At 46.1% G+C, this 6,000-nt stretch overlaps 1 protein-coding gene across 1 annotated transcript in view; it reads left to right on the top strand.

Annotated features, from left to right (window-relative positions):
• cables2b (Cdk5 and Abl enzyme substrate 2b) overlaps window positions 1-6,000 on the top strand; it is a 91,735-nt gene that overhangs the window by 1,358 nt on the left and 84,377 nt on the right. The window lies entirely within an intron of this gene.

Genomic DNA, 6,000 nt, shown 5'->3' with positions numbered 1-6,000 from the left:
TTGTAGTCATTGACTACAACAAAGAAGCCCTGCATTAGGTTATACTGGTAGTCATTCACTACAACCACGAAGCCCTGTATTAGGTTATACTTGTAGTCATTGACTACAACAAAGAAGCCCTGCATTAGGTTATACTGGTAGTCATTGACTACAACCACGAAGCCCTGCATTAGGTTATACTGGTAGTCATTGACTACAACCACGAAGCCCTGTATTAGGTTATACTGGTAGTCATTGACTACAACCACGAAGCCCTGTATTAGGTTATACTTGTAGTCATTGACTACAACAAAGAAGCCCTGCATTAGGTTATACTTGTAGTCATTGACTAAAACAAAGACGCCCTGCATTAGGTTATACTTGTAGTCATTGACTACAACAAAGACGCTGTATTATTGGTCAATCACTTCCTCATAAAAATCCCATCAAATCAAATCAAGCTTCATATCTATAGCCCATTACAGACATGGATGCCACGTATAGCCGCTTCACAGGAAAACATGTAAACAATGACATTTAAAACATGAATATTTACTACACAAACATAGGAGGATATATAAAAAAATAAACAACGTAAGAATGACAATAAAAACTAAATAATTAGCCATAGTTAACAGCCATTCTCTGTACAAGGCTCTACTGTTACAGGCTGTATCTATACAAGGCTCTACTGTTACAGGCTGTATCTATACAGGGCTCTACTGTTACAGGCTGTATCTATACAGGGCTCTACTGTTACAGGCTGTATCTATACAGGGCTCTACTGTTACAGGCTGTATCTATACAAGGCTCTACTGTTACAGGCTGTATCTATACAAGGCTCTACTGTTACAGGCTGTATCTATACAAGGCTCTATTGTTACAGGCTGTATCTATACAAGGCTCTACTGTTACAGGCTGTATCTATACAAGGCTCTATTGTTACAGGCTGTATCTATACAAGGCTCTACTGTTACAGGCTGTATCTATACAGGGCTCTACTGTTACAGGCTGTATCTATACAGGGCTCTACTGTTACAGGCTGTATCTATACAAGGCTCTACTGTTACAGGCTGCTGTATCTATACAAGGCTCTACTGTTACAGGCTGTATCTATACAAGGCTCTACTGTTACAGGCTGTATCTATACAGGGCTCTACTGTTACAGGCTGTATCTATACAGGGCTCTACTGTTACAGGCTGTATCTATACAAGGCTCTACTGTTACAGGCTGTATCTATACAAGGCTCTACTGTTACAGGCTGTATCTATACAGGGCTCTACTGTTACAGGCTGTATCTATACAGGGCTCTACTGTTACAGGCTGTATCTATACAAGGCTCTACTGTTACAGGCTGTATCTATACAAGGCTCTACTGTTACAGGCTGTATCTATACAGGGCTCTACTGTTACAGGCTGTATCTATACAAGGCTCTACTGTTACAGGCTGCTGTATCTGCTACTAAGGGTGGATTGTCTGTTCATTAAAACACAGAGCCACAAGTTACCACTTGTGCTGTGTGAATAGCGATAGTTTAACAACCCCCCTACACACACTCAGGCACACACACACACACACACACACTCACACACTCACACACTCACACACTCACACACACACACACACACACACACACACACACACACACACACACACACACGCTCAGGCACACACACACACACACACACACACACACACACACACACACACACACACACACACACACACACACACACACACACACACACACTCACGCACACACACTCAGGCACACACACACTCACGCACACACACTCAGGCACACACACACACACACACACTCAGGCACAACACACACACACACACACACACACACACACACACACACACACACACACACACACACACACACACACACACACACACACACTCAGGCACACACACACACACACACACACTCAGGCACACACACACGCACACACACACTCAGGCACACACACACGCACACACACACTCAGGCACACACACACACACACACACTCACACACTCAGGCACACACACACACACACACACACTCAGGCACACACACACGCACACACACACTCAGGCACACACACACGCACACACACACTCAGGCACACACACACACACACACACACTCAGGCACACACACACACACACACACACTCAGGCACACACACACGCACACACACACTCAGGCACACACACACGCACACACACACTCAGGCACACACACACACACACACACTCAGGCACACACACACACACACACTCAGGCACACACACACTCAGGCACACACACACACACTCAGGCACACACACACACACACTCAGGCACACACACACACACTCAGGCACACACTCAGGCACACACACACACTCAGGCACACACACACACGCACACACACGCACACACACACACGCACACACACACACACACTCAGGCACGCACAAACACACTCAGCAGACACACACACGTATTAGACTAGGGAGTGGAAATGTTGACTTTACGAGGAGTCTACCGTTTATAGGGGATTTTAGAATGTGCCAACTTTGCCCAGGGGTTTTGTCAGGTGACTTGTCTCACTGCATCACCATTAGATAGGTTGTGTACTTTTTAAAGCACAATCAGTGTATCTCAAGTACTGTTATATTTTGACAAGGAGTTGCCTCTGACTACTGTGCACTTTGTTATCCTTAATTAATGACGCAGCTCACTAACTAGGCTGTGTGTTTGTTTACAAACCACACGCAGACACAGACACACACACAGACAGACACAGACACAGACAGACACAGACACACAGACAGACACACCGACACAAACACACAGACAGACACACACACACAAACACACACACACACAGACAGACACAGACACACACACAGACAGACACAGACACACAGACAGACACACAGACACAAACACACACACAGACAGACAGACACACACACTAACTGTGTTTGTTTACAAACCACACGCTGTGCAGCTTGGCAACTATCAGTATAACTGTGGTGTTGGCCACAGAATATTCCCAATGGGCTTGGGCGTTTACCCTATATACCGTCTACCGGTGTAGTTTGAAATACCAACGATATGATTTCCAATACCATAAAACAAATAATAGCTGTGTATTTTGGTTCGCTAACTTACTAGCTAAGTGGTCAACATCAAGCTTCTTGGTTACTGCAGAGATATTCAACCCCCTTTCTGGATCAAGATCCCTAAATGTTGTTTTTTGTGCGTAAAATGTCTACCTTCATTACCTGCCGGTAATATCGTATACTCCAATATGGTACAGGAACGGTACAGTGCCTTGCGAAGGTATTCGGCCCCCTTGAACTTTGCGACCTTTTTGCCACATTTCAGGCTTCAAACATAAAGATATAAAACTGTATTTTTTTTGTGATGAATCAACAACAAGTGGGACACAATCATGAAGTGGAACGACATTTATTGGATATTTCAAACTTTTTTAACAAATCAAAAACTGAAAGATTGGGCGTGCAAAATTATTCAGCCCCTTTACTTTCAGTGCAGCAAACTCTCTCCAGAAGTTCAGTGAGGATCTCTGAATGATCCAATGTTGACCTAAATGACTAATGATGATAAATACAATCCACCTGTGTGTAATCAAGTCTCCGTATAAATGCACCTGCACTGTGATAGTCTCAGAGGTCCGTTAAAAGCGCAGAGAGCATCATGAAGAACAAGGAACACACCAGGCAGGTCCGAGATACTGTTGTGAAGAAGTTTAAAGCCGGATTTGGATACAAAAATATTTCCCAAGCTTTCACAGTAAAGAGGCTCAGAGAGAATGCCTGTTAAAGAAGTAGCGGTCCTTGTACCTAGCATCGATCATGGTGGCGACACAGTAAAGAGGCTCAGAGAGAATGCCTGTTAAAGAAGTAGCGGTCCTTGTACCTAGCATCGATCATGGTGGCGACACAGTAAAGAGGCTCAGAGAGAATGCCTGTTAAAGAAGTAGCGGTCCTTGTACCTAGCATCGATCATGGTGGCGACACAGTGAAGAGGCTCAGAGAGAATGCCTGTTAAAGAAGTAGCGGTCCTTGTACCTAGCATCTAGCATGGTGGCGACACAGTAAAGAGGCTCAGAGAGAATGCCTGTTAAAGATGTAGCGGTCCTTGTACCTAGCATCGAGCATGGTGGCGACACAGTAAAGAGGCTCAGAGAAAATGCCTGTTAAAGAAGTAGCGGTTCTTGTACCTAGCATCGAGCATGGTGGCGACACAGTAAAGAGGCTCAGAGAGAATGCCTGTTAAAGAAGTAGCGGTCCTTGTACCTAGCATTGATCATGGTGGCGATACAGTAAAGAGGCTCAGAGATAATGCCTGTTAAAGAAGTAGCGGTCCTTGTACCTAGCATCGAGCATGGAGGCGACACAGTAAAGAGGCTCAGAGAGAATGCCTGTTAAAGAAGTAGCGGTCCTTGTACCTAGCATCGATCATGGTGGCGACACAGTAAAGAGGCTCAGAGAGAATGCCTGTTAAAGAAGTAGTGGTCCTTGTACCTAGCATCGAGCATGGTGGCGACACAGTAAAGAGGCTCAGAGAGAATGCCTGTTAAAGAAGTGGCGGTCCTTGTACCTAGCATAGAGCATGGTGGCGACACAGTAAAGAGGCTCAGAGAGAATGCCTGTTAAAGAAGTAGCGGTCCTTGTACCTAGCTTCGAACATGGTGGCGACACAGTAAAGAGGCTCAGAGAGAATGCCTGTTAAAGAAGTAGCGGTCCTTGTACCTAGCTTCGAACATGGTGGCGACACAGTAAAGAGGCTCAGAGAGAATGCCTGTTGAAGAAGTAGTAGTCCTTGTACCTAGCATCGAGCATGGTGGCGACACAGTAAAGAGGCTCAGAGAGAATGCCTGTTAAAGAAGTAGCGGTCCTTGTACCTAGCATCGAGCATGGAGGCGACACAGTAAAGAGGCTCAGAGAGAATGCCTGTTAAAGAAGTAGCGGTCCTTGTACCTAGCATCGAGCATGGAGGCAACACAGTAAAGAGGCTCAGAGAGAATGCCTGTTAAAGAAGTGGCGGTCCTTGTACCTAGCATCGAGCATGGTGGCGACACAGTAAAGAGGCTCAGAGAGAATGTCTGTTAAAGATGTAGCGGTCCTTGTACCTAGCATCGAGCATGGTGGCGACACAGTAAAGAGGCTCAGAGAGAATGCCTGTTAAAGAAGTAGCGGTCCTTGTACCTAGCATCGAGCATGGTGGCGACACAGTAAAGAGGCTCAGAGAGAATGCCTGTTAAAGATGTAGCGGTCCTTGTACCTAGCATCGAGCATGGTGGCGACACAGTAAAGAGGCTCAGAGAGAATGCCTGTTAAAGATGTAGCGGTCCTTGTACCTAGCATCTAGCATGGTGGCGACACAGTAAAGAGGCTCAGAGAGAATGCCTGTTAAAGAAGTGGCGGTCCTTGTACCTAGCATCGAGCATGGTGGCGACACAGTAAAGAGGCTCAGAGAGAATGTCTGTTAAAGATGTAGCGGTCCTTGTACCTAGCATCGAGCATGGTGGCGACACAGTAAAGAGGCTCAGAGAGAATGCCTGTTAAAGAAGTAGCGGTCCTTGTACCTAGCATCGAGCATGGTGGCGACACAGTAAAGAGGCTCAGAGAGAATGCCTGTTAAAGATGTAGCGGTCCTTGTACGATAGCATCGAGCATGGTGGCGACACAGTAAAGAGGCTCAGAGAGAATGCCTGTTAAAGATGTAGCGGTCCTTGTACCTAGCATCGAGCATGGTGGCGACACAGTAAAGAGGCTCAGAGAGAATGCCTGTTAAAGATGTAGCGGTCCTTGTACCTAGCATCTAGCATGGTGGCGACACAGTAAAGAGGCTCAGAGAGAATGCCTGTTAAAGAAGTGGCGGTCCTTGTACCTAGCATCTAGCATGGTGGCGACACAGTAAAGAGGCTCAGAGAGAATGCCTGTTAAAGATGTAGCGGTCCTTGTACCTAGCATCGAGCATGGTGGCGACACAGTAAAGAGGCTCAG

The sequence above is a fragment of the Oncorhynchus kisutch genome, linkage group LG24 (assembly GCF_002021735.2).
Source record: "Oncorhynchus kisutch isolate 150728-3 linkage group LG24, Okis_V2, whole genome shotgun sequence".
NCBI classification, from domain to species: Eukaryota; Metazoa; Chordata; class Actinopteri; order Salmoniformes; family Salmonidae; genus Oncorhynchus; species Oncorhynchus kisutch.
Note: the sequence above shows the minus strand (reverse complement) of the source record. Positions and strands in the feature narration are given on the sequence as shown.